This window comes from Pezoporus occidentalis, unplaced genomic scaffold (assembly GCF_034315485.1).
Source record: "Pezoporus occidentalis ecotype Australia unplaced genomic scaffold, CSIRO_AGI_Poc_V1 ctg66, whole genome shotgun sequence".
NCBI lineage: Eukaryota > Metazoa > Chordata > Aves > Psittaciformes > Psittacidae > Pezoporus > Pezoporus occidentalis.
In genome coordinates this window covers 2888071-2912485 of record NW_026916009.1, presented here as the reverse complement: position 1 = coordinate 2912485, position 24415 = coordinate 2888071, and the positions used below count along the sequence as shown (strand labels likewise).

General features: G+C 38.6%; 1 long non-coding RNA gene across 1 annotated transcript in view; it reads right to left on the bottom strand.

Moving 5' to 3' along the window:
• LOC134175111 (uncharacterized) overlaps positions 1-23109 on the bottom strand; it is a 51652-nt gene extending 28543 nt beyond the window's left edge. Inside the window, exons 1-2 of the long non-coding RNA XR_009968897.1 lie at positions 22829-23109; positions 5060-5138 (exon numbers count right to left, since the gene is read on the bottom strand). This is a non-coding gene — a long non-coding RNA (uncharacterized LOC134175111). The remainder of the gene's footprint in view (positions 1-5059; positions 5139-22828) is intronic.
• Positions 23110-24415: the final 1306 nt, after the last annotated feature.

The window sequence follows — 24415 nt, the reverse complement described above, 5'->3', positions numbered from 1 at the left end:
GGTTCTCCTGAAAGATAATCATCTAAGTGTCCCAGGAGCTGCACATGACATCCTGAAACTCCTTACTGAAAAAAAGCATCTGTCCAGAACTTAATCAACAAAAAAGTTAATGCATTTAAGACTGCTTAAAAAGTTAAGATCAATCAATCAAAGGTGCACCTCTGAGTTCATGTGGTCATTAGTGGTTCTATTGAAGATCTAAGCTATTGCAACAAAGAAGTAGAGAGAGTGTTTATTCTGGCAGAAGGAAGCAGATGTGATTTTTGTATGATGTTGTAAATTAGCTGGATTCACTTGATGGGCCACAGGTAAACCAATAAATACTATTTGAATGAAAAACGTTGACTCTGCCCACACTCATCATTTTGGTACTTAACTCTGAAAGAGAAATTTCTGTTATGAAATAGTCAGGAGTTATGGTGTGAATTTAATTCTTGACAGTACTCAAATCTACCATGCTGCACAGGAGTCAAAATGTCATAAAATGATAAAATGCTATTAACGACACAAAGAATTCCCCATGCAGATTATCCAACTGCAAGAAGTACATGTAAGAGCATAATTGTGGTGACGTAGATAGTGTTCAGATGCTGGTTTGTCTATTATTACTTTTATGTCTATAGTCTCCATTATGGATCAAAAGTTCCATAGAAGTGGATTGGCAACTAAGAAAGGTGAAACAAGCCTGACACCTGTTATGAAATGGGGCTGCAAGCAGATAAAGCCACACTGACTCTTAGTTGTTCTCTGTCAGAAACAGAGGGGTCTGACTAGGGAAAGAGGGTAAAGACAGAAGAATTAAAATAAAAACATCATATTTGCCTACTGTGAAAAATAATATTTTCTCTGTAATAGGAACTGCTATCACAAAAGGGAAAAGTAGGAGCAGCAGAGTTTCCCCCAAAATACCCCAAGAAGTTGACGTCTTTGATAGAATTATTTTCAGGATTTAAATTCATAGACTTGATTAATTTTAAACATTTCACATGCTGTTCAACAGCAAGCTGTATGTTCAAGAAATTCTAGTTTAAAATTTGTTCTTTACCTAATCTGTTAGATGACCTCATAAAAAAAGCCAAATGAGTGTAGCACTAGAGAAAGAACCTCTGAGGAGGGGATGACATGAAAGGGAGGCTTGACATAGACTTGGGACGTTGGCAGGTGGGAGATGTCCCTGGTTCCAGGCAGAGCTGGCAAACTGGTGTGTGCTCTGCAGAAGCGACACTCATATGGAAGCTCTGCTTTTGGCCTATTGCAGGTAGAGTAAAATGGATAACCTCTGCTGAATCAATGCTTGGCTCTGTACAACCATGTAGAGTGTCCCTGCAAAGGTGACTGTGATAAAAACACTGTGAGGCAGCTCTAAATGGAGTCTGATGAACACAGTAGGGCTGTCCAAGTGCAACTAGGGCAAGGGTAGCATTACTAAGAGGCTGAATAAAATTCAGCAAAACATTAATTTTTTCAAGCAGTTCTCATGTCAGAAAATGAGGAACTCCCTACGTTATGGACAGTGCTGTCACTGGCCTCAATTCTCTGCTGAGAGTTAGAAGAACATAAAACCCAGCAGCAGCAAAACAGTGACTATCCAGCGGGGAGATGCCATGGGATCTGCAACTGTAGGCTGCAAGTGGATATATATCAAGCACTGATACTGTATGGATTATTTACATGATGATACTGTGAAGAGAAATTTATGGTGGAAGTTTAAAGCACATTTAAATCCCTGTGCGGACATCTCTTCATATTCAATATTTGAAAGCAGGGCACAATATGAGACAGGAAGAAATAAGACTCTGTGTTTCTTCAAGTGTTAAATTCTGCTCAGAGAAGCTGTGCTATAATTGATTCTGAGTCAAACAGAGCTTAGGACAGAGGCAGTTTAATAAAATCTTAGTTAGTTCTTTTTCAGAAATCCATGCCTAGGAAAAAACAAAACCAAACCAAACCCCAGCATCATGTACAAAAACAACGTAAGACTTGCATCAAAATTCCTAGTCTGAAGTAGATGTTTTGTCTCTGTATTGAAGAGACATCAATTTGATAGATGGACTACTCGGTGGATAAAGAACTGGCTGGATGGCCGCACGCAAACAGTTGTGGTCAATGGATCAATGTCCAGCTGGAGACCAGTAACGAGTGGTGTCTCTCAGGGATTGGTGTTGGGACTGGTCTTGTTTAACATCTTTGTCACTGACATGGACAGTGGGATTGAGTGCGCCCTCAGCAAGTTTGCCGATGACACCAAGCTGTGTGGTTCGGTTGATACGCAGGAGGGAAGGAATGCCATCCAGAGGGATCTTGACACATTTGTGAGGTGGGCTGATGCCAACCTTATGAAGTTTAACCATGCCAAGTGCAAGGTCCTACACCTGGGTCGGAGCAATCCCAGGCACAGCTACAGGTTGGGCAGAGAAGAGATTCAGAGCAGCCCTGAGGAGAAGGACTTGGGGATGCTGGTTGATGAGAAAATGAACATGAGCAGGCAGTGTGCGCTTGCAGCCCAGAAAGCCAACCGTATCCTGGGCTGCATCAAAATGACCGTGACCAGCAGGTCGAAGGAGGTGATCCTGCCCCTCTACTCTGCTCTTGTGAGACCTCACCTGGAGTATTGTGTGCAGTTCTGGTGTCCTCAACATAAAAAGGACATGGAACTGTTGGAACAAGTCCAGAGAAGGGCCACGAGGATGATCAGGGGACTGGAGCACCTCCTGTATGAAGACAGGCTGAGAAAGTTGGGGCTGTTAAGCCTGGAGAAGAGAAGACTGCATGGAGACCTCATAGCAGCCATCCAGTATCTGAAGCGGGGCTCTAAGGATGCTGGGGAGGGATTCCTCATTAGGGACTGCAGTGATAGGACAAGGGGTAATGGGTTAAAACTTAAACAGGGGAAGTTTAGATTGGATATAAGGAAGAAGTTCTTTACTGTGAGGGTGGTGAGGCACTGGAATGGGTTGCCCAAGGATGTTGCAAATGCTCCATTCCTGGTGGTGTTCAAGGCCAGCGTAGACAGAGCCTTGGGTGACATGGTTTAGTGTGAGGTGTCCCTGCCCATGGCAGGGAGGCTGGAACTTGAAGATCTTAAGGTCCTTTCCAACCCTAACTATTCTATGATTCCACGATTCTATGTTAAAATTATATTCTTTCGCTCATGAGTTAGGGACATACATTGCAATATCATGCTACTCATATGCTATATATTCTCTGAAAAGTAAGTACAACACAGTTCTTTCAAAGGTACCTCTACAAGCAAAGACAGTTTATTTCCTAAAGGAAGAGTTCTTTCAGTATCTTGCCTGTATACTCTGCTATGGTAAAAAAATAAAAAATAAAAAAAATCACTGCATTTTAATCTTTTCTTATTCTTTTGTCTTTCATTCTTCTTTTATATTGTTCTTGCCATTTTCTGAACGTAAATGTCTAGATCAGTGAAGAGATCCTTGGCCCTCCACTAATAATTAGCATTTTGAGACAGACTGAAGTCAATGACCTGTAGATTAAAAGCATTATAGCCTGTTACTGGTCTACCAGGATAGCTTGCCCTAGTGTCATTTAGCAAACAGGTCCTCTAGTTTGTGATCTTCTATATTAATTGTTTAAAAAGGAATTAATCCTAAAATAATTAATGCCAGTTCATACTGTTATCATCTATCTGCAGGTTTTTGTTCACTCCAGCTTTAAATGTAATGGGATTCTCCCTTTCTGTCCTTCATGGTTCAATCTCTGTAATTGTAATTCATGGTCAAGATATCTGTCATTGCTCCTTTTGCTGGTTAGTAGTTCATACAACAATGGAAGCTATCTGCCAAGCAGCACCTGTCTTTTTAATAATTCAAGATCTTAAATAAATAAAATGGAGTATGTACCTGCTGCCTTATTTTCTTTAAACTCACTCATCCCTCTCATACACATTTCATGCCAAAAGCTGTAGGTTAAGAGACGCTGAATTGTCATTACCTCGTACAGTGAAGTTGCAATAAGGAAAATCTTTGCTTTTCTGACTGTTTCCCTACAAAGAGGGATAACAATTTCTAGCCACTGTCAATATGAGTGTGACAGTTGTTTAAGTTAGCCAAGATGCATGCCTGAAGTGAATGTATTTATACTGTCTGTGCTTTTAAACAATTACAATGAAATTCAAATACCTTCATATGGAATTAAGTTCAACACAGTATTTTTTAGAATATGAATTATTTTGACTTTTTATTTAATAAAAAACTTTACTCTTTATGTTATTTCTATTGGTTTATTTCTTTAACTTTTCAATTGGGATAGCTTACTATGTAAAGTTCAGACAGCATTAAGCACAACAAAGTTAGGAATTTGACTGTTACATCCATAATGATGTAACTGTTCTGCTTATGGTCTTCATCATAGAGGTATTGTGATTACTTACAATGTACCTACAAAGTGTAATTTTAAACAGAAAACTACTTTTTGCAATTTCACAGGTTGGGAACTGACCCACAGGGACCAAATCCAGATCCTCAATTGCCGCTTAAAGATCTTCATACCACCAAGTTGATTGCAATGTGTGGCCACTTTGAGCATCTGACCTGGCAGAATTGTCCAGTGCCAGAGATGGAGTCTTTAGTGGAAAAAGGATCATGAATATGAACCTTTTATGCTTTAGGCACTAAGCATGAAGACATCTTTCCATTTCATTTTTTAATATCCACTTCAAATTTTGTTTTTCAATCAGCATATATTTGAATAATCAAACATTTATTTTTATCAAGAGAGAGTCTGAAATGTGAGAATTCACTGTTCTGTACTTTTCCCTCAAGCAATCTGTGGAAAGGAAAAATCTGTATTTCATAGATAACATGGCCATTAGCAGCTCAGTCTGCTGCTTCTGACCAGCAGTATTATGTCACGCATAGTTTTGATTTCAGAATTGAAAGCAGCAGGTATTCATTTTTCCCTTACTATTTCAGACATACTGTATCTTGTTAGATAATATATGTTGCAACTTATCAAAAAACAAGAACATTTTGATAACTGAAGAATGGTTATTAAAAATCCCTCGAGCAATTAATAATGTAGGTAAGAGGCAGACCTGGTGTGCATGGGGGAGCAGGGAGGTGTTATCTTCCTTGTGTACAGCCTCTTCCAGCCTGAAGGTTTTCAGAGCACATCTGGAGGTACAGCAGAAGCATTACTCAACTACTACACTGTGATGTGGATGATTTCAGTGGCATAAGAAGAATCAGATGGTCAAAGCACTAGCATGGCCTTGTCATCCTTGTCATCAGGCAGTAAAACAAGGTGTGATGTTCTGAGAGATATTAGTCTGCCGATTTCCATGACAAACCACCACTGTTAGTGACTGTTTTATCCTGTTACATAAGATCACACTGATGTTTCTTCAGAAGGTGTTGAAGATAACAGCTCTTTTGGAAAGAAGATAAAACAAAACAACCACAAAGAGAGAGGCACAAAACAGCACTGGTAGAAAGAAGCAGCAGCTCTTGTCTCTCAGACCATACCTGACTTGCAGACCATAATCTTCTTTTGGTCCATCTGCACTTTTCATACTTATATCAAATCATATAGTGCCCAGGGCAATGGCTGAATAAGTACCTGAATAAATCTCACCTTTCTGCTGACTAATTTCTGATTTACCATTTTTAATCTCCAGGCTCTGCTCTCTTTGAAGGATTTTGTTCTCTCTAGCTATTTATGTAACATGCACAATGATTCTTAGCTCCTGCTACAAAGAGCGGCTTTTGGGAGCCTTGAGAAACCTTGTGCTCCCCCTTCCTGGAGCTACTCAATGTCAAAAATAATGGAAAAGGGAAAAAAAAAAAGAAAAGATTGTCTTTGGTTCTCAGGGAGGGCCTGTGAGGTGAAACAAGGTAATATACCATTATAGATTATATCCCTAGGGTATTCCTGTGAGCAGCATTCTGGATGAACTGTGTTTCAAGGACTCCTTAATCCAAGACATGCCTGTAATCTTTGAAGTAGGAACTAAACCCCTGTGCTCCTTCTTGATCCCCTATGCAAGGACCCTTCACCCAGCAGAAAAGGGTGTTATGCTGCTTCTTGTGTAACTCGCATTCTAACTCTCTCACTCAACAAAGTTGCCTTCTGAGCTGCTTTAAAACCCACACAAAATTCCCTGGTGCTGCAAATATGAAGCCTGCAATACTTCTGTACAGTTATTGCCAGCAGCACGCCCATGACTCTGGATTTTCACCACACAGCATCATTAGCACTTAGACTGCAAGCTGCTTGGGCTAAAGACTAGCTGGGGGGGGGACTAGTTTTGTCAAGTACTGTGTGCAGCTATGGCGTTTGAATGAATCATAATGCAGTATCAGACTGCCATGTGGCATCACTGGGCTGCCATGTCAGGCAAAACATTATATATAGCAAAATGAATTCAATGGAAGTGAAAAAAGGCCTTGGGATATTTAAGGAAAAGAATGGTTTGACTCCTGTTGTAAAAGGAAAATGGGGGTGAGGAGGAAGAGAGAAAAAAGAAAGACTGATTGCCCAAGTGTGTGCATATTATAAAGCTGTCATTTACAGGAATGAAATAAAAATAAACTCCCTTTCTACTACTGACATAGTCTAATAACCTGCACTGCTTTATGTAGAATCTGCACAGAGCTAATGACTTCAGATCTTGCTGACCCTGTATGGCTCAGTTCCCAGAGTCCTACTGAGCATATGGGGAAAATAGCCAGGTTTTGTACAAACACAAATGTTTGCTTGAGCTGAGCCCAGGACCAATACAGTCAAACCATCATCTTGGGATAGAAAGTTTTGTTGCCAAGTAAAAATTTAATCCGGAAGCTGATAGTCAGTAAGAAATAGAGTTGTTTCCTCAGACAGGCCTTCTCTGCTATGAAAATCAAATCCATGGTGAGAGGAGCAGATTGTAAAAAAATTGTACTAGGATGATGTCTAAATACCTCCTAAAAAAGGATTTATGATTTTAGTCTACTCCTGAAGGGAGTTTGCAGAACTACAGGACCCCTGGCACTGATGTGGGGATTGCAGATAGCACAAATTAGGCTCTAAATAATGGATCAAAAAGAGGAGCCTCAAAAGCTACATTTTATTGCTCTTCGGGGAATAGCGCAGACTATTATAAAATACTGCAGCTTATGAAGCTCCAATAGCATTGTGCAGTTTAAAGGAAAAAAAAAAAAGCCTCCAGGAAAACAGGGAAAGCTCAGTGGCAGTGAGCCGGGTAGAGCTACACTTTCTTATTGTAGGAGACAGTGGTACATGGGGCAGGGATGGTGCAATGTCCTAGAGATGGCCACATCCCAACCTTACGCAGTGTTCAGCACCTTGCCTTTCAATCTTGTACAACTTAATGTAAACTTGTGATGCCTCGGTGCTTCAGTTTTCAATCCTACATTCTTAAAATAAAGCAATGGTGATTATATGACCTGGTTAAGAAAGAGCAATCATGGGATGATGATATTCAGGTATATTCAGTTGGTTGCTGCTACCAATTTTTGTCTGAGCATGAGCATACCAGAAACCATCTCTGCTTCTTCTGTCAGAAGGGGCAGACATCATCAGCATAAAACAGCCTTTGTTAATTCAAGTTGTATTATGATATAAGACATGTCCTCAATTAAAGCTATACAGCATGCTTACTTATGGCTCTGGGGTCTTTTGCCAATTGATTTTGGGTTGGAAAAAAGCAAACAAAACCCCAAAGTCAATTATGAGCAATAGAAATTAAGTTAAAATTAAATGTAAATAAATACTAGATTGAAATATAAATTAAAACATGTCAGAGAAAAGTAGTTTATTTTCACCTGAAACATAAACAGGCCAATAGCAGCAAATGCTTGGCTATCTCTAAGCAAATCTAGAGCTTGCTTGCCAGACTCAATCTCTGGTGATGAGCTCCTTGCAGCTACATGCAAGACTCAGTAAGAAAACAGATGGTACACTGGAGCTTTGCTTCATGAAGAATAATAGATGAGTAGATAGAGACTCTCAATCTCAGAGTGGCACACAGGCTGATCAGAATCCTAATCACAACCACCCTGTGATAAAAGACTCTGAATGAAGAATGAATTAAGGTGGTTTGGTCTGTTTTATCAATAAAAGTAATAGTAAGATATATTTCTTACAATTCTTTAAGCAGAAGGCTCACAGGAGCGATACATATTGCTTACAAAGGATCATGAAGTGAGATAAATCACTCTGTCCATTTAAGGGTTGTGTGTTTGCTGCCTCTGTATTATCAGCAAGATTATTCCCTGAATTTTGGCAAATGCATAAGAATATATAAAAAATATACAGACCAAAATTCTCCTTCTGGCATCTTTTGTCCCTGCACTGTGAAGCCTGGCACAGGTTAGAAAACAAATCATCTGCTCTGTGTTGCCCTGTTTTGTTATTATGATGCATTAGAAACTAATTCAGGATTCTGTCATCTAGAAATATTTGAGCAAGATTTCCATATTTGAAAAACAATTTCCTGTCAAGAAGGTAATAACAAGTGAAATAACATCAATATAACTGGAATATTAGGACAGCCTAAAAGTAATGATATTGCAGCCTAAGGTATTAGAAGGAAATAGCTTAAATTATTCAGGAAGTAAACTGATGTCATGTGGTCAATGCACTACATATTTCACATATCCCAATTAGAATTAATGTAATAATAAAGATTGATTATTAAGTAATAAACACTGGCCAAACAAATTACTGTAAACATAAGTCAAATCTGCTAGGACAGCATACCTCTTTCTCTGTCTGCAGAGCAGACCTTGAAACAAGCCAGAGTAGAACAAACAATTCTTCACAGATATTTTCAGACTTCTTTGTCCATCTTGCAAATATAGATCAAGCTATCTTTGAAGCTACTGAAAACTTTGTACACACTGTTTGTTCAGTGTGTTACTGTCCAACATGTGACAATAATAATTAAAAAAAAAAAAAATATTTGGGCTTACCTGTGTGAGATTGCACCAGTTACCTATGCTGGTTATAATGAAATGGAGTAAACTATACAGGGAAACTGTGCATTTTTGTTTGTATGTATGGCAGTATCAATTAATTTGGTAAAAGCAGACTCATTTATGGACTTCTAGGCTTTTTACTGAAAGTAAGCAATGATTTGTGCTACGGAGATTTTAATACTGAATTGTACCCCTTCATAAATAGCGATTCAACAAGTGTGACAGACTGCAAAGCCCTGCAGCTTTCATGAAATGCCGTTCCCTTCTTACTGTCTTTCAGATGGTGTCAAGTGGTACAAAGTTGTGCCAAGATACAGTCAGCAGCAAAGAATATCTCTACCACCTTCCTTTTAATTCATTGCAAATAGTGCATTTTCATCTGCAGGTACAAGCTCATCTTGCCTACAAGATAGAAAAATGAAGCTGAATTTTGGATCATGGGCTAATACAAGACCCTTCATCCCAGAGCCTTCAGACTGTGGGATGGGATTCAGTCTAGTTTCACATGCAAGCACTTACAAAAAACCTGCAAACTAACTGCGTAAGCCCCTTCAAATCCTTCATATTTGTTTTCACCTTTTCTGAGTAATTCTCATTAAACTAAACTTCTAACGTGGCACTGCTGCTGATCTGTTCTCAGACATTGCTCTTTCATTGCTTTGAGTTGTGCAAGCCTTCAGGCTGCATGAAGTTGCAAGTCCATTGTTCTAAGGGCGTTTATCTCAAGAAACAACCAAGGAAATGGAAACAGAAGAATTTCCACCTCATGCTGTACAGTGCTGCTGTGAAAAGGCAGATCCGTCTTGCTTGTGTGCATCAAAAGGCAGTGAAAACCACGTTATATGGACAAAACTTTTTTTTTTTTTTACTATGTTTGGCATTAGAACACAGAAAGAATTTGAAGTATTCAAGACCTATTACAAAATTAACAATGGAATACTTAATTGATTAGGGGGCAAACATACCCATGCAAGACTTAAAGCAGCATATAGAATTCACCACTTCAGAATGATAAAGATGAAAAAATGGAAGTCTTTGTTCCAGATTTACCTTATCACAAGTGTCTGTCCCCACTGTACGTTGCTCTGGTCAGCATGTGTAAGCTGATGATATGAGAATTCAGTTGGTCTTTTCAAATAAAGCTTACCTTCAAAGTTACAATAAACCAGTACTCTCAGAAGTCATTGGTAAAGATGACAAGCATGAAAAAACCTACCTGTTGTTTGTAAATGTTCAAATAGCAAATAAAGAAATATAAGACCACTGCTTTCTGCCATAGATACTTTACAATTCATGACCGCTTAGTAGAAAACTTAACTGAGATATAGTGCTTTTGAGACACTTGTTCAAACACACTTTGCTCTCTCAGCCCTCTCCTCTCTGTCTCTTGGCATATTGTGCAGTTCTACCCTGTATCAGATTTATATGCAATATACTCCTAGATCTTGAGATAAACTAACAGGCATCTGAAAGAGACCCCAGATGAAATATTCATGAACTGTCATAACATTCATTACCATTTTATGATTCTCTTTACTTGGTTGAACAACAACGCTTTCTAGCACTCTATTAAATCAGCTAGCAAACTTTATAAATCACCAGCTAAACTACATGAATCTGTCACTTCTTAATGTACTCTCTGGGCTCCAAAAATGCTTGAGTACATGGCAAAGTCATACTACTTATATGAGTCTCTTTCCTGTCATACTTCAACATCGATTTTTCTAGGTAAACTCTTACTGTATTAAGATTTTACCATATTTTTACAATTGAGTTTGAGTTTAGTAGACAAATAAGCAAAAAATACAGGTAAAATCTAAAATATTTATTTTTGCAATGATGCAAATGTCCTTAGTTTATCTAGAAGACAGTAATACAAATGTGCATAGACTCACCAACTAAAACCAAAATATTTTTGCTGAGCTGTAGTGAATAGAATGGGGACATTCAGATCTAGCTAAAACTTTGCAAGACTTCTAATGCTGGGCTGAAAGGTAACTCAATCTGCTTGAAGATGATGCTAAATCCTAGTGAAGGAAAGTGGAAGTGATTGGAATTGCTGAGGACACAGATGACCTAAAGAAGAATCAGACCTGTCCATTTCCATTTCCATTTCCATCGTGACCTCTTGTTCCAGGGCCTTCTGGGCAGAGATCTTCCCAGCTGTCTACAGTATACTTTTTCCACCTGTCTTTGCAGGCTAACAATAGCTCTCATACCAACTTTTATCAATGACTTGCTGCCCAAGATCAACATGGTCCTTTTATCTGTTGTATTTGCTGGAGTCAACACCATGCATCTTCTTATCTTACTGGTTTCTTCTCTGGTTACACTGGCTTTTGCTTAGCCTGTCTCTCCGTGTTGCTTGCTAAAAATCCCAAATCTACATAGTTCTTAGTCATGACAAATTTTAAGCAATTCTATCATGGCTGACTTTGGCCACATCATCTTAGTCAAATAATGTAACTGAGAAATGCTCCCTGTAAGTTACTGAATAATAATTAAATAAAATCTGCATCTAAACTGAAACAAAACTATCGACTATCTCCTGAATTTGTTGGCTATAGTTGCACCTCATGCAATATTTTCAGCAGTATCTGTTCTGCTGATGATGTTCTACAAGGTCACAAATAAATTTTGTGTTCTAGCACTGAAACGTTCTGTACTGGAATCTTTGACCTCTTTTCTACTACACACCAGGTCTTACTGATTTGTGTGACTTTGCCCCTGAAGCTATGGAAGTCTCAGGATATTTTGAAGCTAATTCCTTTCCTCTAAGGAGCTGATAGATAGCCTAGAAATTATTTACACACAAGGTCAGCCTTTTAATACCCGTTATCTATTCCTGTGCTTGAAGTTAAGCACTAGTTTAAGTGCTTTGCCAGGTTAGAGAAACAGAGCTGGGTTGAGGGCCCCTGACATCAGCAGGAGACATTTACAGAGGCAAAATAACCCTTGAATTAGCTCAAGAGAATTTACAGCCATTAAAAGACCATTCAAGATGTCTATATATTTATGCATCCATTTAAAAAATTGCCAAAGGCAAAAAATGTCACAGTAGATTGTAAAATTTTGGTCAATTTATTATAAGAGCTTTTAACTGTTAGTATGGAAACATTGTGTTAAGTGATATGAAGTATAATTTCAAATTTCAAGTTCAGAAAAGAAAAAGCATCACAGAGAAAATGTTTATTTTGGACCTGCTAACATACTAGATTTTCTTTAAAAAAAAAAATAAAATGAAATATTTTCATTAATGCTTCAAGTTTTGTAATTCTTTCTTGTCAGTAAAATGTAGCAAACCAGAGATTTGACTTTAGAGTTGATTCTGAATAATCGGCAAAAAGCTACAGACCTCATTTAACAAACAGCAGCTAAATTCAGTATGGCATCCTGCTTCTGGCTTCATTGAGAGCAATGACAATACTCTTGTTATCTTAGATAGGAGCATGTTTTTTGGGGGGGTGATTAAATGCTATCACAAAAAACTATAACATCTTTCTTATTTTTCTATGAACACTTCTCTGTAGTGCATGTTTCCAAAAGATCAGCATACAAGGGTGAAAGAGATTTCCCGGGGTCAAGTTTGAGCTTTTGAAGAAGCCTGTAATTTATATTAGAAACGTAGTAAGAAATGAGAAACATGTATCTGCTGTCAAATGAAGTCTAGATGTTTGACTTTTTAACTTGGAAGGAATATCTGCTTTGCAGATACCTTTCCAAACATGATTTATTATACTTTGTGGCAACAGAACTGAGTGTTGCTGTAATTAGCAGAGCAATATGGTAAAGACACTAAACCAACAAAGCACCACAAGACGGAAATGATTGCAAGTTTTCCATTGGATTTTTTTTTTGTCAGAGGAGAATTGGTTTAGATTAATCAAACATTTCTACAGAGGATAAGTTTTCTCCTCAAAATACTTCAGGTTACAAAATTATATTTTTTTTTAATGTTTATGAAAAAAACACCAACTTTCTTTCATGAAAACTCACTTTTCTCCTCCTAAACATACTGTATTGTGCTAACTTCAAACTTGGTAGCACATTACGCAAGTAGTATCTTCTGCAGGTAATTGAGAGAAGACAGCAATTTTGTTGCACTTTCTGTGCAAGGGAGCATAAAATCCTGAAGTCTGTTGCTTTAACTAAATTTGAAGACCACTGCTTTTCAGTTCAAGATATTTTGTGTGAACATTCTAATTTATCATTGAAATTATGGATGTGACAGTTTATAAGACTGTCAAATTATCTTCCAATGGAGATAATTCATTACAGGCTGAAATTGTCACATTCTATAGACTCCAGATAAAATTTAAAGCAATGATACCAAAATTCTCTGAGATACAATACAACACACCATAATAGTACCAAAATTATCCTGTTTGCTCAATAACTACTCTAGGTGTTTGGCTTGCAATGATAATATTGCTTTGCTTTGTTAAGGACATGCTTTTTCAATTCTGGGTTGCAAAAAAAACCTGCAAAAACAACAAACAACTCAAAACTAAACAATGTTTTAGAAGTTTTGCTTATAGGTTTCCATCTGACATAACAATGCTTGGAAGTTATTTTTGTTGAAGTTGAACATCTCAGTGGCAGTATCTCACACCAATTTGTATTGTTAAAATTAAATATTTATGTTCAAGCTGGAAAAGGTGAGATTAAGGTGATAAAATGTGTTTGTATAGCGACATTTGAGACATCCTAGGGTATAAGTGACATCCATGCAGGACTTGCAATGGGATGCAGTACACAGGAGAGAGTCAAGTTGCCTTGAAGCAGCAAGCAAAGAGTAGGCATGATAACCCAGCCATCTAAAATGGCATTGGATGCCTATTTTGGAGGTATCTGAAGTGTTTCTATAAAATATGTAACATTATATCATTAATCCTCCTAATCACTGAGTAGCTGAACAAACACTTCCTACAGAATTATAAGAGAATGAGCTTCTTATAGACATACCTTGATGAAGGCAGGTTAGTTGAAGACCTTGTCCAGAAACTAAATAATACAGGATAATGTCATCTTAGTAATAAACTGAAACATAGTGTGCCTTACTTGGGTAAAATCACAGGAGATATGAAAGTCACAAGACTGTATACCAGTCTTGAGAAGCTCTATCTAGGGAAATTTGTTTCTTTGCTTGAACCCTTAGGAGAAAAGGAGCATTAATCCCATCTGAATTTAGTTTTCTAATCTTACCAGGAAATCTAGTTAGCAAAACCCCCCTGACCCTTTTCCTGTCAGTGGAGGCAGATGCTCTGAATTCCCTTCTGAAGGAACCCAAGTTAAGTTTTACTCAATTGCTTTCTGAAAGGCTTACATTTATGGATAAATTCAGGTAATCTAATGTCATTCTTGATGATCAAGCAACAGAAACTTTAGGATTATTTTTTTGTGACTACACCTGCAATTCTCAGGTCTGTTTTGGTGCCCTGGCTACTTGGTTACCCACCACATCTCTCATCTTCTATGAGAAAAGCTGTTTTATAAAAGTGCACCTTCTTTCACATGACATTAGGGAGAGTGCCTTACATCAGACTCCCACAGCAGTGGAACAAAACATAATGGTCTAGACTCTGCTTTCATCTTTGTATCAGCTTGGATTTCGAGTCACCAATGAATATAATGAAATTATACAACATATGTATTATGATAATTGGCCATAATTATAGTGCTTAGAGATAATTAGATGAAGAATTACTTGAAATATAGTAGTAAAATCAATAGACAGCAAGTAGGAAAGCAATTAGATAACCTTTTAGGAAAAGCTTTTTTTTTTTAAAAAATGATCATCAGAATTTATTTAAGGAGTTTTGTATTTATGGAGTCCTGGCTTAAGAATATCATCAGCATTTTTTAATTAGACACCCTAGGACTCAGAAACGTGACAGATTTGTATCACAACTATGCCTAGATGGAAAGGTGGGAGAGAGAGAAATTTACAAGAGGAAATAATGAATTCTTCCTTGGCCATTGTCTTAACAAAAAAAAAAAAAATCACTTAATGAAATTAGCTGTAAACAAACTGAGAGCAAAAGAAAATCTCCAACATCAGGCTGTGTATGATAAGAACTTTCATGTAAATGGACAAGATGGACAGCATAAGGCCAGCTGGACCTCATGAGAGCTCTACAGTGTTCTACTTGGTCATGGTCACAGACAAGCCTCTTCAATTTATACTTGCAGCATTGCTTCATAATGTTCATTCTGCAGGATAGATTCTGCTAGTGCTTATACGGATGTTCTCCTGGCTCTAGGCCCATCCTCTCTGACTTCTAGCCATGATCCAATAGCCAGATAAAAGGAAACTCAGGAGAAGAGAGAAGAAAGTAAGGCCATTAAAAGAAAGAGACCTGGCCTAAATCCAGACAGAATGTCCTCAATGGCTTCTTTGTCTTTGTAATTACTTCAGTGCCAGCCATGAGTACTATTAGACCTTCAGCAAGAACGGGATTCTAGCCCACAGTTTGATCTGCATTGCTTAGCAAATCTCCCTGTTCAGGCTTTCAGCACAGCAGATGTCTATCTCCAGCTTCAGATGTCTGAATGCCTTCCAAACCAGCAACATCAGAGAACTTCCCTCAAAGTTCCAAAATAAAAGCTACAAAAATGGAATCAGATCACTACTAATGCTGAGCTGGTAAGTGAAAGGGGTGCCAGTCTTTGATCACCACATGGAGCTTATTAACTGACACTTTTCTGGATCACTCAGGTCAAAATCACTACATAACAGCAATATCCTTGTAATATTATTCAATTAATACAGATATTTTAAACACCATTATTTAGCATATCTCCAGACACCTCAGACTATTGAGTCAATCTAACTTACGGGCTTCAACTTCCCACCTGCAGACTTTCATGAAGTGACAACATAGTGCAACACCATTCCAGTGTCACTTCTCCAGATTAAATAACAATAAAAATCCTTGCAGTCCTAAGAAAAGAATTTTGGTCTTTGACGAGACACCTGGTTAAAGGGCATGTAATTCATAACCCAGGTTGTACTATCTGGCAATGCTCCATGGAAAAGAGGAGCAGTTGTTAGCAATAGCTATCCTTCCTTCACAATTGAACCACCTCCACTGCCAATTCAAGGCTGCATTCCCCAAGCTGCATCTGCCTGTGTTCACTGCATTGTCCTCTCCTGCCATCCTCACGTCCTTGTCCTCAGAATTTCCAGTGCCTAGTCACTGCTTTAGCTCACATATTTTTCCATCTGTGTTTCATCCCTTTTCTCTTCAAATTCTAAAACAAATTTTATGAGCATTTCAGGTTTTCTCCACTGTTTGTATCTAATATTTTAGATGGCTAAAATAGCTGTTAGAAAAATCTTTAGGTCAGACATTCTGTAAATAGCAAAGTTAATTTTAAACATTAACTTAGACACAGATCTCATATTAAAGACAACTTTTTAGTTAGTGCAGCAGAGCACAGGAAACCTAGGAGTCCCCCCACATATGAAATGTGCTACAATTACGTTTCTAGATATAATTTGATCTGTTTCCCAGAGCTACAATAACAGTTTTTCTCCACTTACTTCCTTGCTTTTCTCTATATGCTAGAGGTTTAGCCAAAGGCAAGAAGCATAAGTTACAAATAATATTTTCATATGTTAAAACCAATAGCTGAGTAGGTTGGTAAACAAGTTTGCAGCACATTTTCAATTCTTTGTATTTGTTTTCTTCCTTCCCATGCAATTCAGAAGCTCTATTATTCTTAAAGTATGCTGATCTTTTATATCCTAAGGAAAAAATAAAATTGTTGTGTTGGGTTTGTGTGGCAAGGTTTTGATAGCTGGGGGGCCACAGGTGATGGCTTCTGTGAGAAGCTGCTTGAAGCTTCCCCTATGTTCAACAGATTCAATAGCAGCCGGCTCCAAGATGGACCCACTGCTGGCCAAGGCTGAGCCCATCCGCCTATCCCAGAGCACCTCTGGGATAACATAGTTAAGGAGGGTAAAAAAAAAAACCCAACATTACTTGTGCAACAGTAATGGGAGCCAGAGAGAGGAGTAAAAATATGTGAGAGAAAGGACTTGCAGACACCAAGGTCAGTGCAGAAGGAGGGCAGGAGGCACTTCAGGTGCCAGAGCAGAGATTCCCCTGCAGCCCCTGGTGCAGACCATGATGAGGCAGGCTGTGCCCCTGCAGCTCATGGAGGTCCATGGTGGAGCAGATCTCCCCCTGCAGTCTGTGGAGGACCCCATGCTGGACCAGGGGCATGCCTGAAGGAGGCTGTGACCCCATGGGAAGCCCATGCTGGAGTAGGCTCTTGGCAGGACCAGTGGTCCATGGACAGAGGAGCCCACACTGGAGCAAGTTTGCTGCAGGACTTGTGACGCTGTTTGAGCAGCCTGTTCCTGAAAGATGCACCCCATGGAGGGGACCCACACTTCACAATTCGTGAACAAGAAGTCTGTAGGAGGGAGCCCACAGTGGAGCAGGGGAAGAGTGTGAGGAATGGCCCCCTGAGGAGGAAGGAGCAGCAGAGACGACGTGTGATAAACTGACCACAATCCCATTCCATGTCCCCATGTGCTGCTATGGGGTGGGGAGGAGGTAGAGAATTTGAGTGAAATTGAGCCTGGGAAGAAGAGGTGGAGGTGGTTTCAGACTAGTTTTTTATTTCTGCTAATCTGATTTGATTGGTAATAAATTGAATTAATTTCCCTAAGTTGAGTCTGAGATGCTGAACATTCCGGATCCAATTCAACAGAGTATTTAAGCACATACTATTTCACTTCAAGCATAGGAGCAAATCCTTTCTTTAAGCTATAGTTTTCAGTGCCTTGAAGAATTAAATTTGGTTTTCCTAAATTTGCAAGCGATATAACTAGTGAACAAAATATCTCAAACAGTCAGATGATACAAGTCAAGCCATAATGTACAAACAGCAACAATACAGACTACTTGTTCTAGCAAGCCTGTTCTTCACAGCATACAACCTCTCTGCTTTGCAACTGTTGTCTTATATCCATGTTTTCTTTATCACAGCTAGTTAATTCCTAAAATATAGTACACACCAATATTAATTTCCTGAACAGCTCTCCTCCTTGAATGAGGCAGATGTGCTTCAGTTCCATATTGGCTGTCAGCTTCAATTATTTTGGAGCCAGCCAAATTCTCACTGCAATCACAGTTGTCATGCTCATTGACTTGGCAAGAGTAGGCTTGGTCTGTGAGACAACATACATATCCCTGCATTAGTCCAACTTTCCTAAGGATCCAACCCAAATTATCCTGTAAAAAACTGTATAAACCAAAACTTGAGGAATTGTTGCAAAGCTGGTTATTTTTGTTGAGCAAAGTTTTGGAGTAAGTAGTGAGCTCAGCACTTCTCCAGTTTGAAGATTTCAATATATTGAGGTCCTAGTGAAAAGAACAGGCTTAACTTCTATCCCTTATCAAAAGAGCCCTAAGAAGCAGGATTTATTAGGCTAGGCACAACAACATTTTAATGCAAACAGTATCTGAACTGAAGCAGGTTCAATTCTGGTGGCTGAGATTAAATTAATCCATCTCCACTTACACCATTCCTGAGCAAGATACCTCTAGCAACCTGAAAAAGGTGACTCAGGTATTTGCAGTGCTGTGTTCAGTTTTTCAGATCAGCAAGACAGTCCCTGTTTTGCAGAACTGTCAGTATCCAACTTGTTCTGTTCTCTAAAATTTTAGCAATCAACAAAAAAAAAGGAAAAACTCCATGTCAAAATGAAAATTTGGCTTCTCATACAGAGAAACATCTGGCACCTGACTGATGCACTGGAATTTGGAGTGCTTCAGTCTCCCCATGAACACAATGCCTATTTGATGTCCAACAGAAGAAAGAATACAGTATTCACTGGCATATTTTAATCTTTTTGTGACCGCATGAATGTACATGAGCCTGCTAAAGCAGGTTTAGTGGTCTGGGTTTTTTCATCATAAGATGATTTCTAGAATACATGTTGAGTATTTATGCTTTCTCCTCACAGTTGTTGAATGCTTTCCTGCAACTTTAGTTAAAAGCATAAAGAGAGAGACTCCAATAAACTGTATTTAAAGAGTAACTGACTTAGATATTTTCTCAAAACTACACATTCCAGCAACAGTTTTTTCATTGCTTCCAGCCTATACAAGCACAAGTTTTTTCGGTTAGCTTCTGGCTATCATCCAGTCAGATGTTTAGATGCTTGAACGAACTTGGAGAAATATTTTTACAGTGTAAAGAATCTGTGCTTAATCACTTGGGGAAAAATATTGCATTTTGATTCTTGGCTACAGTACTTGTCTAAAATTGCTTAATCACGTGAAAGTATAATTTCACTAGCTAGCAGATATCCCTTTGAAATTTCACTTGCAACATACTTCAGCTCACCAGCTTTGACCCTCATGTAAGGTCATCTACCCTGCTGTTTAAATAAAAATACACACCGTGATAACTCACAGTATTTTCCAGTCATGCAGAAATGTGGGTGAACAAGTTATTGATTCTAGTGTCTGACATGACCTGCTTGTAATTAGGAAATCAATAACCTGAAATTCTTCCTCTCTTGCCACCACCTGCCTTTCCCCCAAATTCCAAAAATATCCCTGCATTCAATTAATGCTGATGCTGGATTCCCATCCCGATTTTGCAACACAAGCAGTTCTCTACTACTTACATAATTTCATACCTTCTACTTTGGCCCCAAGGCCTGGATGGTGGTTGTGGAAGGAATTTATTAAGTAGAAATTAATGTTCAAAAGACACCATAAAACAAGGCAATGATATAGCAGAATTTGGCTGATATTAGAATCATAACAGGTATATGAAGAAAATACTCAGCTGACAACATTGGTCAAACTATCGATGCCTCACCATTTCACTGAGTTGGCGAAATAGCTGGAGCATGATCTGCTTCCATCCTGCCTAATCCCTTCTTGCTACATTACCATGTTGCTGGAAGTCTTGGCAAGATGCTATTATTGAACTTTAGCACCACTGTACCTGATTGACAGTACCCAGTTAGTTTCTCACTAGGTACTACTGCTCGTTTTCGGTAGTTTTACAGAAGATTAGGGGACTTGAAAATATTTGAGGTTGTTGCTGAAGAGTGAAACAGGGCATACAGACAAACTAATGGAAGAAATCAAATATTTAAATCACACATGTAAAAGACTTCGGGCATCCTACATGGCATCTCAGAAAAGAGTCAATTACGGTTCACAGAAAGAATCTAATAATAACTAAAGTAGGCCAAATGCAAACACTGTCATCCTGCAAAAATCTGAAAGAAGCTATACAAATAGCAGTGAAGGAAGACAAATATGTGCACTCCGAGCATGCATACCCCAGAGTACCCTTACTGAATCACATTATGAGGATATGATCTACCAAGCTCAGGAAATTCTGAGTTCAGATACAGCTACATTTCACCTGAAAAGCCTGCCAAACCTAAGCTGCTTTGCACTCCAAAACTGTAACAAACTCATAAAAAATCATAGCAACTACTTTTGTACTTTCCTGATTCTTTATACTGGCTAAAAAAAGAACAATGCACAATGTTGCATAGTTTCCACTATGCTTAAAATGCAGAGGTGGCAACTAAAAGCAGCAGGAACAGTAATCAGAAGAGAATAATACCACTGGAAGCACAAAGCAAAAACCAAGTTTCAGCAAGTATTCAAAAATACAGAGTTTGCTTCCTTGCAGCTTCACGTACTGAGGGTTTTGCATGAATATTAAAGGTACTGACAAAATAGCAACATATTCCAAGACAAGCACAAGAACCTTTAGTGAGACACGTTAGGAGTTATTCAGTGGATGTTGAAAAATAGGGTTGTCAAGGATTTATCCTTTTTTTCTTTTTTTTAGTGTAAGCTTTATAAAGATAGACTTACATTCTTAGAGAGAATCTAGTTCTGATACAACAGATGTAAAAGTTCATCCTTCATTTAAAGTACAATTCGCTGCCTATAGTCTTTTAAGCACTGTATAAATTACCACATTGGTGTAAAAGGATAGAAATTTGCTTTCCTGAAAGAAGTCAACATATTAAACTTCAGGCAATGCATTTTTACAATTCGATGCTTTTGTGACAAAAAAAAAATCCAGGAATTGTTTTCAGTGGACTCAGGTGTTTTCAGTGGAAGACCTCCCCAAAATATATCTTTTGGGGGTAAAAGTTTGTTTACATCTTATCTGTCTTTCGCTACCATACTCTCACTATCCGCCCAGGCAGTGGTGCTCTCCTTCATTCTTCAGGGGACATTCCAGGGCTTAAACACACTGTTTCTCAGAACTCTAAGCTTTATGCACTGAGGGTTTGTAATTTAGCATACATGGTGCACGCATTGCCCATCGTGAAGGTTTCCATGCCGTTTCTTGGACGAGAACTTAAATATTCTCATGAAGTTAGTGGGATAAACTGGATCAATTCAGTGATATAATTTATGACACAACTCTACCACAGCGTTTTTGAAGAACAGCTAATACAGAAACTTGGGAATGGAAATGAGATGCCATTTTGAGAGCTAGAAAGTGATGCAAGAATTTCAAGTGGAAAAAAAGTGCACAGAGTCATAGCTGCTCTCCTCACAACCCAGGCAAAACCAGGAAAATATTCCCCCTTGTTTGCTTCTTACTTTGTGCTAACCTTCAGAGTCCACAGAGCAATACAGAATACTTCTCTTCCAAGAGAATTCTCTTGTATTCTCTTCTCTTCTCTGCCTGTTTTGTTTTACCAGGGAGTCTCTTTACCTGCCTTACTATAAACTGAGTGAGACAGCAATCTCATTAAATTGTATTCTTCAGACCTCAAGCCATGCTATATTATAATCCTAGGACGAGATTTGCTTTTTATTTTTCCTTTTTTTTTTTTTAAATGAACTTTGATAACGCTCAATTTCTCACTTCTTTACCATAATGCAAACCTTGCAGTAGTCAACATAAGTCCCAATCTGGTTGCTGTAAACATTTCAAAGTACAACATACCACAGTCCCTCCCTCCTGTCCCACCACCTTCTCACACTTACATTTGACTGATGCTTTCCAACATGTGGGAACATTTTCCTGTTTCAGTGAAAATCTTGCCTAGTCCACATGCTTTGGTCCTCTTTTGTATTTATTTAATTGGTTGCCATTTAACATGGAATAATTAACACATGATGACAAATGCAAATCTACCCCCTTTGCAATCATTTCTTTCAAGACACAAATGGCTGTGCCTCATCCTGGCTTTCTTACATCAAGAAAGACTAGAAACAACTATTTGTTTCCTGGAATAAATTTTTAGGGAAGGTGTAAATTTGCAATCACTGCCATTAATTAAATCATGCTAATTGCCAATTAGCTCCATTTAAAAAGGAAACAAATGTTTACTCTAAGCAAATTCTGGTTTGGGTATGTGTGTGCTTAAGAAAATAGAGTTAACTTCTGTGAATGCATTTCATCAAGTAGAAGGAGAATAAAGCATCACTTAAAGAACTAAACTAGGACAGAAAAAAAGGCATATCAGAAGCACCAGTTTTTCTTCTGAGGGTGTACATGGCTGTTTTTTCCACTGTTTTAACACCCTTTATAATGAAGGAGGGCTGTCACTTTTGGGCCCTACAGAAGTGAGTGCTGAAGCACTGCCTTTCAAGGAGGAAAGTGTCAGCAAAGTTGAGATAAATTAGTATTTCTCTCAACAGTAAAGCCAGTTTAAGCATCTACCCCATGCTCTTCTCTCTGGTGCTACACCACGGCTGGTGTGGCTGTGTGGTAAATGAAATCAGAGCAGTGATCCCCATTTAGGAAAACTGCTTAAAAAGAATAATAACGCCTATAGGTATCCTAGCAAAGGAAGAACCTTTGAGAGAATAGAATACATTATAAATTATCTTTTCTCCCTAAAGAAAGATCTTAGAAAGCCTTACCATGAGGGAGGCTTCAGTCTGTGCCATGGCTATGCAGACCCACAGGCAGGACCCACATCAGGGAGCCAGCGAGAGGACGCTGGTACGCAGCTGTACAAAGTGCAGCAGTAGCAGTCAGAGCCATCTAGGAGCAGCAAGGAGAAGCGAGCTGCACTTCAGCATCCCCTGTTTCTGCCTTTTCCAGCTGAACTGCAGTGACAGAGCACAGAGCTGTCTGTCAACAGAAGGAGAGATTTTTTTTCCTGGTTGCATAAGGAAGCAGTCAGACCTTGCTGTTCTCATAATTTGTCTCTAGCTCCACTGACTAAGATGTACAAGTCAGGAGCTAACATCTTTTTTTTTGTCAATTTTCCAGTCATTTTTCATAGGTGATGTAAACCATATCGAAGTTATCCATTCTCAGTTCACTGTGGTGAGCTGTGAGACTGCAACAGAGGTCGTTCCATCTCATGTAGCAGTTTCAAATATTTGCTATGTAAAAGTATTAGCTGATAGTATTTATTTGATGTCTTCATGTAGCAACAGTAGGTTATACCATCCTACTACATAATTTCTAAAGCCCTGAGGATTCTTCAGTTGTTAATGACACAGAATATTTGGGTACTGCAGCAGTGTTGCTTGAATGACTCTTTCTTTAAAAGCTGCATTATAGCAAAGATTTCTTTCAATTTACATTACCACTGATGGTCTCTCTTCAGCCTTTACACAGAATTCCAATTAATGTCAAAGAGGAATAATCACACATTAAATGGATGGAGAATATACCCCTTAAAATTTAATGCGTACATGAGATATTCTTATTAACTATGGTCTTACTTAATTTTAATGCTATAACATCAACTATAATTTGGATAAGGAGTTTCTGATTTCCACACCCATCCCCCCCCCAAGAAAATGCGGCACTGCTGTTCATGCTAGCATAACCCTTCTGGGGTTATGAGAAAATGGGGCTGTAGAGAAAATGATGCCCCAAACTCCCATGACCCAGATTCCCCAAACAACTGAAAACACCCTCTCAAAGTGTCTCTTGACATGATATTGAACCTCTGAAGTGGAATTAGTTGCCAGGAAAACTGACAGGATATAATCTAAACCAACAAAATACTGCACCTAGGTAATGAACTAGGTAATCAGAAATTGAGGTGGAGGAGGCACTGTCCATGAAGAAAGAGAAGGACTGAGCAGAACAGAAGCAAGATTATTGATAAACCAGTAGAAAAGCTTCATAAAAGGTTTTGGGTTTTTTTACTGTACTGGGATGAGTAGGAAAAAAGAGACAATAGCATAAGTGATATATGAAAGCATGATGGCAATACAGCTTCCAAGCAGTAAAACGTGGTGTAATTTGACTCAGACAGTTTACATTACATCTTTTCAGTTGATGGCAAAAAAACCCCAAAACAACCCACTGCATCCAAAAACGCACTACTTCCCTGGAGCATTGCTGAGATATGTCTAAGTTTAAGATCAAAGCCCTCCAAAGTTTCACCTTCATATAACTGCGTATTGCACCAACTTAACGGTCTTGCCTCTGTTGAGAGTTTTGGCAGTTTTCTTACAGACATATTGAAGGACTACATGCAAAAA